The 12,288-nt window shown below is 41.5% G+C and overlaps 1 protein-coding gene across 2 annotated transcripts in view; it reads right to left on the minus strand.

Annotated features, from left to right (window-relative positions):
* LOC123751564 (long-chain-fatty-acid--CoA ligase 4) overlaps window positions 1-11,510 on the minus strand; it is a 33,306-nt gene extending 21,796 nt beyond the window's left edge. Inside the window, exons 1-2 of one of the 2 annotated variants that reach the window (XM_045733666.2) lie at window positions 11,385-11,401; window positions 8,725-8,992 (exon numbers count right to left, since the gene is read on the minus strand). The gene's annotated coding sequence lies outside the window, so the exon portion shown is untranslated. Of the gene's footprint in view, window positions 1-8,724; window positions 8,993-11,384 lie in introns of both variants that reach the window. The other variant, XM_045733658.2, reaches the window with a different exon arrangement.
* Window positions 11,511-12,288: the final 778 nt, after the last annotated feature.

Genomic DNA, 12,288 nt, shown 5'->3' on the forward strand with positions numbered 1-12,288 from the left:
TTGAGCTCTGGCTCTTTGGTCCCGCCTCTCAACTGTCAATCAACTGATGTACAGGTTCCTGAGCCTATTGGGCTCTATCATATCTACACTTGAAACTGTGTATGGAGTCAGCCTCCACCATCTCACTTCCTAATGCATTCCATTTGTCAACTATTTTGACACTAACAAGTTCTTTCTAATATCTCTGAGGCTCATTTGGGGACTCAATTTCCACCTGTGTTCCCTAGTGCGTCTGCCCCTTATGTTAAATAGCCTATCTTTATCTACCCTATCAATTCCTTTGAGAATGTTGTATGTGGTTATCATGTCTCCCCTACTGTGTGTGTGTCTGTTTTCATGGAGGAGGGATGGAGAGGGGAGATATCCAAAGCAGATATATCAGTGCCCCAAATGCTGTTAGGGGCTAGACAGACGAATATCACACTATGAATGATAATGTATTCCACTTCAATATATTTAATTCAACTGGGGAGTGCGTTTTGGCTTATGATATATTAAATTAGAATTTTTGCCACTGCCATAATCTGCATGGCAATTCAAAATCCAAATATAACCCCAGATAAGTTAAGCAATACTCAGTATGAAAGCAGACAGATTTAAATAGACCAAAGGGAGAGCAAAAAAGAGACCAAAACTAATGCAAAATAGATTATAAGTGTGTCGAGAAGGGGGAGATATTTACATTGAATATATACCTCCTTGATGGGGTTCTGGGAGTTCTTCTACTCCCTAAGCCCGGCCCGAGGCCAGGCTTGACTTGTGAGTTTGGTCCACCAGGCTATTGCTTGGAGCGGCCCGCTGGCCCACATATCCACCACAGCCCGGTTGGTCCGGAACGTCTTTTAGAAAACAGTCTAGTTTTCTCTTGAAGATGTCCACGGTTGTTCCGGCAATATTTCTGATGCTCGTTGGGAAGACGTTGAACAGCCTATTAACTGCTGCTCACACTACCCAGACCCGAAATAGTCCTCACATTGGCTAGCCAGGAACTTGTCTTTATTGCGATACTAATCTATCCTTGGTTGATAAAAAGATTGAAAAGCAAATAAAACAAAGAAAAACAATAAAACAAAAATAATAACAAAAAGGAAAAAAGTGCGCGCTCACCATAGCCCGCGCTACTTGGAACATTTTGTTCCGAGTAGAACAAATTGGCTATTTCCTCCACTGAATGTCAATTTCTGGTGTGTGTTGCTTATTGTGAGTTCAACAGCGATTGCTGTTGAACTCACAATACTCTCTGTACTCAACTCACAATACTCCCTGTGTTCACCATGTGGTACAATTGAACACATGGGTTGTGCTCTGTTTCTTATAAAACGCCTTATCAATGTCGTTTTGTTACTGGCATGTTCAAATGTATTTATCACTATTAAAATGTATTCTTTGCATACTTTGCCTTAATAAGACTATCGGTACACAGTTGTTTGAGTAAATAGAAGTGTATGTGCACATACATCATTCAAGATAAAACTGTGTATCATAAACAAGCATTAATAATAATAAATAATAAAATTGAATAGCCTAGAAAGGAGCCTGGCTGCACATTTTTGGACCTTGGTGCATGTATGTGTGTCTGCGTATATGTGACCCATTGCCAATGAATTATGTACTTAGATAACGAAATGGAGGACGTGACTCTTCTTCTTAAGATACAGGTCAAGATTGTCGTCCCCGAAGATGCCGCTGCAAGATAACCGGTTAACATGAGATCATTTATAAAGCGTCCTTATTTAAGTACACAAGTATACTGCCCCCATTTATAGAATGCGTAAATTACCTATAATTTTTTGTTCTCGGTAAATCAAATGTATAAATCCAATACAGAATATCCAATACAATACAGAATATCCAATATCCAATACATTAGTGAACCAATGTATAACCCTGAAATGTTATCCTAATATGCCTAGTAATCCTTGTTCATTATTGTGTATTATTCTAATCTGCTTTTGTGTCAAAATTTCTAGCAATGTACCTGTAAAAAAAATTCGTCAATTTCACTGTAATTATTCTAATTAAAATGATATGTACTTGTAAAGTACCTGTAAAAATGTTTGTCAATTTTACTGTGAATTATCTAAAAATTATCTGTTAGTTTAAGGACTTGTCCGAAACGCTATGCGTGCTAGTGGCTTTACAAGAATGTAAAAATCAACTTAATTTCTATGTTCTCTGTTAGTCCCCAATGTATCTTCTTGTATATAAATAAATATATAAATAAATAAATAAATAAATGCGAATTAACCAACAGACAACATTTGTACGTTTCATAGAAAACGAGAGTAGGTCTGACTTAAGTGCTTGGGAAGATAGCAACTTTTGATGAGTTAATATCTTTACGGCGTGTTATCTTAGAGAATAATTAAACTGTTCCGATTAGCTAATTTGATTTCCCATGTAAATGTATAACAAAATATATGTAGTATGAACCTTCATGCAGCCAATATCGAAAACAATTACAGTCAATTACAGTCTCCGTGGTGTAGTGGTAAGACACTCGCCTGGCGTTCCGCGAGCGCTATGTCATGGGTTCGTATCCTGGCCGGGGAGGATTTACTGGGCGCAATTCCTTAACTGTAGCCTCTGTTTAACGCAACAGTAAAATGTGTACTTGGATGAAAAAACGATTCTTCGCGGCAGGGGATCGTATTCCAGGGACCATAGGATTAAGGACTTGCCCGAAACGCTACGCGTACTAGTGGCTGTACAAGAATGTAACAACTCTTGTATATATCTCAAAAAAAAAAAAATAACAACAGTTGATTGGCAAGTTACCATGTTTGCAAACTGTTTAATAAATGTAACCAAAGCCGATCGAGGAAAGATGTACACGTTCGTAAGTACTTGCGTAACTGCTTCGTGAATCTAGCACCTGGTTACAGATCAACATCTCACATACAGGCTATATATTTTCACACAGAACCCTAGAGCCTATCCCACAACCTCTATATATTTTCACACACAACCCCAGAGCCTATCCCACAACCTCTATTTATCTCACAATACTCCCATCAGAGCAGTATGCCCATTTCCCCATTTAGGACCCAGGCCATTAGCAACCAGGTAATCTTGAAGACAAAGTAGATGAAATAAAAAAAAAAGATCCGTGAAAAGGGAACCCCAACATAATTGCATTAATGGAAACAAAAATCAGAGGCAATCTCTAATGCATTATTACGAAGGGGTACACTAGATAAGGAAATGAACACGAACAAAAGGAAGGGGGGGTGTTTTTATATAGTAAATAACAAGATTTTGTTTACAAAATTGCAGAAGATAATTGGACCATATACCCTGACCAACACTGAATACACACATTAGGACCTTTTTTAAAAGCAGATACTGTACAAAAAATATAGTAAATGTAGAAATACTGTATACAATCCTCCCTTCCCTCCAGACAGCATACACAGACAGAAATACGAAGCCAAGAGATCATACACAAATGCCCAACAGAGCAACAACAGCACATAAAATGAGAGAGCAAAATTACTGATTAAAAACGTAACTGATGTTGATTGGAACTCAAGAAAGTGTCATAGTAGGATGTAACACGGAACTCAAAATTAGTGAAAGTTGCATAAGGGAATTGCTTAATGCATATACAAAAAATTAAAGAGCAGGGAGCAAGTACACCTAGATGAACCTTCATATATAGTCTCCTTAGATAAAAAATGTCTATGGTTCAACAGACTTTAAGAGAGAAAACGGGCAGTAAATGAAAAGGAAAGAAATACTGGGAGTATAATAACAAGGAATGAATACAGAGGAATTCTGAGGGCAGTAGAGAAGGATAAGAATTACATAGCAGCTTTTTTTTCATAGGATCACTTGAGAGGGAATGTATCAATAGAGGTTAGGAGTGGATTACCACAAGGGTCAATACTGGAACCTATCTTGTTGCAAATATACACAAATAACCTAAGGAAAGTGCTTAATATTTGCTGATAATACAAAACTAATGAGAAGAATGAGAACAAAAGACAACTATGATACACTGCAGAATCTACAAGATATTCTTCAGATGTGGTCTGAAAAATTGCCATTGAACTTTAATCCAGAACTTTAATTCAAACAAAAATAATAAGGCTAGGGAATAATGAGAAGACCCCCAAATACAGAACAAAATGAAATGGGGTCAGCCTACCATTTCAGAAAAAGACTTTAAAGCAGAATCAGCCTTAACACCAAAGGTATGTCTGCTCCAAGAAGCCAGCACAATGTCTGCAGCATAACCATCAAATTGACCAACTTCCAGTGCTTTCAAGAACTCTTAAAAAGGAACCCCCCCCCCCCTTCGAGACGATATATATACAATTCATGCTTTAATACACTCCCCTGACATAGAACTCCCCTACCTAAAAAAAACACACACAAACTCGTGCAAAAACAAAATATGAACAAAACTCATGCAGCCACACTTGTTCCAGAGTTATGGGGGACTGAGCTATGAACAAATATCGAGAAAACGGGACCTCACAACATTGTTAGAAAGAAAATAGCAGATATAAAAACTGACTAATTCGACAGAAACAGCAGAACAAAGAACAATGGGGAAAAAAACTGAATTTGATACAAGAATGAACAACTTCTGTACAAATGTCGTAAACAAAATGCAAAAGTATTATACGAGGAAGATGTCAATGCTAACAAATTAATAAGTGTTTTAAATGTAAATAATGAAACATATAAAGTCGTCATTACATTGTAGATCCTCCCATAACTGTAGCCTTGACCCTGAAAATACATATAGGTCAGCATACCTAGAAAACGCACATAAAACACGCTGTAATTAACTTTGAAACTCACCCCTCCACATTCTCACTCACGTTTTCTGTCCTCTCCCTCTCTGCCTGTCTCTCTCCCTCTCTCTCACTCACACACAGCATCCATTGTCATTCACCACCCTCCCTTTCCCCCAACACTCCCCCCCTTTCTCACATTCTCTCGCCCCTCTAACATCCTCCTTGTCTTTTACCACACACTTACTCCCTCCCCTTCTCCTCTAATTCCATCTTCGTGATGACCAGACCACACACTAGAAGGTGAAGGGACGACGACGTTTCGGTCCGTCCTGGACCATTCTCAAGTCGATTGTGAATGGTCCAGGACGGACCGAAACGTCGTCGTCCCTTCACCTTCTAGTGTGTGTGTGGCCTGGTCAACATACTTTAGCCACGTTATTGTGACTCATCGCCTGCATCTTCGTGATATTCTCTTAACAAATACAGCATACATTTGTAATTACGTTGAACAATTATGTCAGTTCAGGATTTACATAATTTCCAAAACTACATTGGAACAAATTAAGCATTCACTTGCACAAATAGATAGCAAATAGATAACTAAGAATATTGTAGTAGATGTTCCAGCAATTAGTTTCTGCATGCTTAAGGAAAGCATATTCTTGAACCAGAAGCATGTTTTAGTATACAGTATATTCAAGGTCTTGGAAAATGCACTTAAAAGCCTTATCTCTCAGCAGGTACATGACTCTTATCACAGCTGGTACTGGTCAAGATTAATCTGGCTAGAGGAGAGAGGGTAGAATGCCTGGTCCCAGAGAGTGGGGTCACACAGGGCGGGGTCCCAGAGAGCAGAGGGTCACACAGGGCGGGGTCCCAGAGAGTGGGGTCACACAGGGCGGGGGTCCCAGAGACGGGTCACACAGGGCGGGGTCCCAGAGTGGAGTCACACAGGGCAGGTTCCCAGAGTGGAGTCACACAGGGCAGGTTCCCAGAGAGCAGAGGGTCACAGGACGGGGTCCCAGAGAGTGGGGTTACACAGGGCGGGGTCCCAGAGAGTAGAGGGTCACACAGGGCGGGGTCCCAGAGTGGGGTCACACAGGGCGGGGTCCCAGAGAGTGGGGTTACACAGGGCGGGGTCCCTTCGAGCGAGGTCACCCAGGACTCGGTCTAGGGTCCGTTGCTATCCAAAATACACGTAAAGGCCCGACTCGAGAAAGAGAACTCGTACATGTCAATATTTGGAGATAAATATATAGAAAGTAAAAACTGAGGACTCAAAGGGTGCTTCAGGAAGAAACTGAAGGAGTGGGCACACAAATGGCTGTTAGAGTTCAACCCCAACAAGTGTTAAATAACACAACGTAATGGGAGATAGGGAAACAAGAAGGAATGTGCGCCATACGGAGAAGGTAGCAACAAGAATCCAATAAAGAAAATGACTTAATTGGATGCAATTCTAACACAAACATCACAGCTTCACAAGCGAAACTGGCAAATATATAACAAATATAAAAAAAAAATCCTTTCTGTCCGGCTTTAAAAAAACACAGACCGCTTTTGCTATACAATAGTATGCAGCACAGGCATGGAATCCGTAGCTCATCAAGCAAAGGAACTTGAAAATGTACAGAAACTTGCAACAGTGAAGGAGAGAATTATCAGGGGGAAAGTGCCAAGTCATTACGACTATATAGCACTTGGAAGGGGTCAAGATAAGGATTTGGGATGGGATGGAGGGAAAAGGAATGGTGCCCAACTACTTGGCCAGTCGGGGATTGAGCGCCGACCTGCATGAAGCGAGACCGTCGCTCTACCATCCAGCCCAAGTGGGTTAAAATCATACTCATGAGGTTTCAAGTTACTACGACAGGTTACAGTAACTCAATACCAACCCTAGACCAAATAAGAAAGGGGATATAATCACTACATACAAGATAGGTGAATTACAAGGTCTGAGAAATAAGATAAAAGAACATTGATGAAAGCCACAACCAACAATAGTTTTGAAAAGTAAGGGACCACTAGTGAAAATGAAAGACCAACGAAATTATTTCCATCCACAAATTCAGAAACAGATACAACAGAACTTTACAGGTAAAAGTCTTTAATGGCGCACCAAGTACAAAAGTCTAGCGTGCCGGGAATGAAGAGCTAAATCTCTCTCTCTCTCTCTCACTCACTCTCAGACTCTCTTTCTTTCAGACTCTCTCTCACTCTCTCTTTCAGACTCTCTCTTTCAGATTCTCTCACTATCTTTCAGACTCTCACTCTCAGGACTCTTTCTGACTCTCTTTCTCTCGACTCTCACTCTCAAGATTCTCTCTTTCTCTCTGACTCTCTTTCTCTCTCTTTCTCTCTCTTTCTCTCTCTCTCTCTCTCTTTCTCTCTCTTTCTCTCTCTCTCTCTCTCTCTCTCTCTCTCTCTCTCTCTCTCTCTCTCTCTCTCTCTCTCTCTCTCTCTCTCCCTTTCCCTTTCCCTCTCTCTGACAGGAAATACATGGCCCGCTCCTCATCTCTGAAGACACCGGCGCCCTTCCAACCTAACCCAGACACCAGACTGACGAGAGAGAGAGAGGGGGTAGGGGGGCAGACAAGAACACGTGATAATTGAAAACACGGTAATACAAGCCGTATCCTCATACACCCCTAAGGTCTAAGTTTCCGTGCCACCGCCGTCGATAATGTCATGGTGTGCAAACCTCGCCCCGCAATGTCATTCACACCAAGACACAACACCCAAGTCCGCGCGAAGGTGATTGGGCTTTGTAGATTCTGCTGGCGTTAGGTCTTCAGTTTGAACATTGCGACGCTTAGAAATGAACTTAAATATATATATATAAGGAATATGTAAACTAAAATCAATGATAATATAAACTAACTAGCAACTTTTGCTGGAATATGACGCAATTCAACGTTTGAGACATCAGTCTCATACTGAACGTTGGATTATCTTTTAAATTGACATTTAGATAGTTTTTTAAATATACAGTGTAAATGTTTACTTGGAAATAGTTACACGGAATGAAGTATTAGTGACTGGGCAAAATAAAATTGATACGAAAGGTCCTGTGGGAGGAATTCATTTTAGACTTTTGAGATATATAGACACACAGGATGTACAACTATCATGTGTAGTTCTCTTACTGCAATACCAGTGACGTAGGAGGAAAACGGCTAATAAAAGGGTTCGTAGAAGCTTCATACGTCAGCATGTCCGGTCGGCCCTGACTTGGGCTACGTCATCCGAACGTTGGCAGGGCCCGCCATGCCGGTCCGGACCCCGCTAGTGTGGGCCTTGTCCTCCACCTGGTCAATACCGGCATCACTCCCTCATGTACTCCTTGAAAGGTCCTTCCAGCCTCCTCAAGTTGCACTCATTGCGCCCTCTCCCTATCTTGGGTCATTCTTAGGGCAGGAGGAACAGTTGTGCACACTCATGTATCGATTGGAATCGGCTGACCCGGTGAACCTCGTTATAATGAACTAGATCGACGACCCTAGTCTCGCGTCAATAAATTCCTATTCTACCGGCTTTTGAATTTGACACTATTTGAAGAACCCCCTTGATAGATATTACGACATTTTAACTTAGAAATACACATATGCGCACTGCCAGACGCGCAGTATACACTGTGAGGATGGAAAACATAAGGCTTTGCGCCCAGGAACGCATGCGCAGCCCGACCCTCATCAAAACTGGGCGTTATATGGTATATAACGAACTACAAACATGTGATCTACGTTCACTACCGTACTGCTACTAATCTACGAGACGGTCGTTCAAGCGGTACCATCCAAACTGAATGAAACGCAGCTTTAAGTCCTACAGCCTAACGGGAAGCGGATGTGAGGGAAGATGAACCTAAACATGCCATATTTCGTTCATTAACTACCTATTACGCCTCCTACAGGACCCACACGCACCTTAGGATCACAAGCAACCACTAACCACCTAAGAAACACCGGCATCTTACCTGTAGGAGGCGGGAGACGGCGGCAAAGGTAGATCACCAGAGTCCTGTTTGGGTCGTCCGCTGCGGATGGCGTTCGGTCGGGAATAATCCACACACACGTGTGTGTCCCTGGCCGTCTGAGGGGCGGTCTGAGGGGCGGGCCGAGGGGCTAGGGGCGGTCTGATGGGGTATAGCCCGTAGGTGCAGGAGGCTGCAGGAGGCTATGGCTGTAACACGAGGTAAACACAGGCCCAGACACCCGCTACACACACGGCCACTGCAGCAGTCACTGAGGAATATTGATCGTCCGGATCGTACGATGTGCGCGGAAAGTGGTGAGAGGGGGGAGAGGGGTGAGGTATAGGGGGGTTGTGAGGGGCGGAGGAGGTGGGGGGATGTGTGGGGCGGGAGTGGGGGGATATGAGGGGCGGAGGAGGAGGGGGATATGAGGGGCAGAGGAGGAAGGGGGTTATGAGGGGGGTGTCCACGGCAGCGTGGAATCACGTGAGGTGCAACGTGTGAGTGAGGAGGAGGGAGGGGGGGGTGAGAGATGAGGGAGTGAGGTGGGATGGAGGGGGGCGGGGGGTTTAGAGGAGGAAAGAAGGTGACATGGAAGTTATGTCGCTGGGAGAGGGGGGGAGAGACCAGCTGTTTCACTCACCTCTCGCTCATTTATCCCACCCCTCCCATCGTCCCAACCTCTCACTCACCTCTCTCCCTTCATCAGCGAGGCTGACTTACCTTGAGGTGTTTTCGGGACTTAGCGTCCCCGCGGCCCGGTCGCCGACCAGGTCTCCTGGTTGGTGGACTGGTCAACCAGGCTGTTGGACGCGGCTGCTCGCAGCCTGACGTATGAGTCACAGCCTGGTTGATCAGGAATCCTTTGGAGACGTAATATTATTATATAATATTATTCATTATTACCTAAAGGGGGTACCACCTCTTTTGTGCAAGTGTAGGGACCCATAGCCTCGGAGAAGAAAATAAAGAGTACTCAGAGAAGACCTTGTGGATCCTCACTGAACACTTTGATATTTTCTTCTCCTACCACCCATATATATATATATATATATATATATATATATATATATATATATATATATATATATACTATATGGGATTTTTACTTGTTTTTTAGATTTTGTTTGTATTGGTTGTGTTATATATATGTGTTAAGGCCACATTTTGTAATCATGTAATCTTGTAATCTACTATCTACACTACACACGACACACACACACACACATATATATATATATATATATATATATATATATATATATATATATATATATATATATATATATATATATATATATATATATATTTATTTATTTATTTATATATTTATATATTATTCAGACCACGAAAGAAGAATTGAAACAGGAATTTCCTTAAGTACTTTCGTATTTAATAATACATCTTCAGATGGATCTATTTGAAGATGTATTATTAAATACGAAAGTACTTAAGGAAATTCCTGTTTCAATCATTACTATAACAATTTTCACTACAATATTTCACTTACCCTCTTTACTTCACACTATCTTCCTCACTGTAACCATCTTACCTACTCAACCATCATCACTGTAACCGTCTACTATCTACACTACACACGACTATCCTCATAACTGTAACCGTGTTCACTAAATGCTGTCTTCATCTCTGTAACCTTCATCACTACCCAGGCTTCGCTGGGTTCCCCATTTACAGTACGACCTTCCCTCTCCTTCACGGAAGGAGAGGGAAGGCCTTTCCTACCCTTCTTTACCATCTTTCCTACACTTCACTAACTTCTCTACCCTTCACCTTGCCTGTCCTTCAACACTTTCCATCTCCTTCACCACCTTCCCTACCCTTCACCACCTTTCCGTACCCTTCACCACCTTCCCTACCCTTCACTACCTTCCCTACCCTTCACCACCTTCCCTACCCTTCACCACCTTCCCTACCCTTCACTACCTTCCCTACCCTTCACCACTTTCCCTTCGTCAGTGTAACTATTTCAATATACACTATCTTCATCAATAAACTACATAAGACAAACTAACATTTAATCACGATGAAAATAATGTGTAATGAATCTTAGGATGGAATGGGGTATTTAAAGATAGAGATGAACAAAGTAGTAGGCTTGGAATTTTAATCTGATTACATGGAAGAGGTGGTGTTATTATTGCATCTGACCCACTTCTTAATAGGACCAATATAACCAACTCCGACCAGCCTCAGATCATCCCATACCCCAGACCACTCACCCTGTAAAGTTTGGTGATAATAGCCCGAAGCGTTTGGCCTTCAACCTTAGACAGACATTCTCCTTCAAGCGTCTTCATTCTGAGACTGGAGGCCAGACGCTAGGGGGCAAAATTCACTCTATTTTTCCCAGTAATTGCTGCTGGATACGTGCCCAACATGAAGGGGATCGGGAATGTTGTCAAAGAAAATAGTGCTGTGTCAACGTCAACCCCCCAATGACAAATCTCGCAGTACCATTGCAACTCTGACATTATCGTTATTATTTACTACACAGAGAAAAATCACACTAACGTGATGTATCGATGAGAAAATCAATGAGAATACCCAGCGCATAGGTTCGAATCTTCATCACGGCTCTTACAGATTTTCTCATTATTATTATTATTATCAGGAGAGGGACTTGGGGAGAGAAAAGTACTCACCGTGCTATGAAACACTGTGTTTTCCCCGTGCCAATAGAGGCTTACGAAGTGAAAGACATCACCAGGTGGAAGATATTGCGTACTGAAAACGCACAAAGGTGCCTTCGGCTGTTTCAGAGACGAGATAAGACGCCCCACTTACAAAAATGCGATTTATCAATCATTTGAGGTCAAGAAGCCAGGCTCAGTGGCGTGCTCCTCCTATCTCCTCATTGATAACGCGGGTTAAGAAAAGTGTGTCACATGGATGCAGCTTAAGCATAAACGTGAGAGTTAGACCTAAAGATCACATATCTTGGCATGAAAATAGGATTACTCTATTAGAAACCGTGACTTTATAAATTATATATGTGTGTGTGAAGGAAGGAATTATGGAATGTTAAAGTACTTTTCTTAACAACACTTTCTTTATTTAATTAAATTTCCAGTGACTTATACAGTAATTAATCAATCTATGTTTTATATTTTCTTAGCAGAACAAAAACAAAATACTATTTGTCCATCTTTCTTCAAATAAAGTTTAAAATGTACAAAAAAAAGCTTTGGTGTGGTAATAAAAGTATAAACTATTTTTTAATAAAACTCGCGGCTTTGGGTCCATGCATGTGTGAATGTGTATTAGCGAATGGGCTTTTCAGAGTTAGGGGCAGGAAGCCTATTAGAATTTTTGTACTAGTTACAGGTTTTATTGCCTTAAATTTGTGATACAAGTTTCAGGGTTATTGATGTAATTACATGACCATATCCCATAACGTTGGATAAAGATGAGATAAGCAAGTGTGAAACCTGCGTATGTTAGGATTTTGTGTAATAAATCCCGCATCAAATAAATGTTTATTTCTTAAACATTACGATTGAGTTGTCTATTGTTAATGTGTTGGTTTCTTCTTTTAACCTAATTTGT

The sequence above is a fragment of the Procambarus clarkii genome, chromosome 4, assembly GCF_040958095.1.
Source record: "Procambarus clarkii isolate CNS0578487 chromosome 4, FALCON_Pclarkii_2.0, whole genome shotgun sequence".
NCBI classification, from domain to species: Eukaryota; Metazoa; Arthropoda; class Malacostraca; order Decapoda; family Cambaridae; genus Procambarus; species Procambarus clarkii.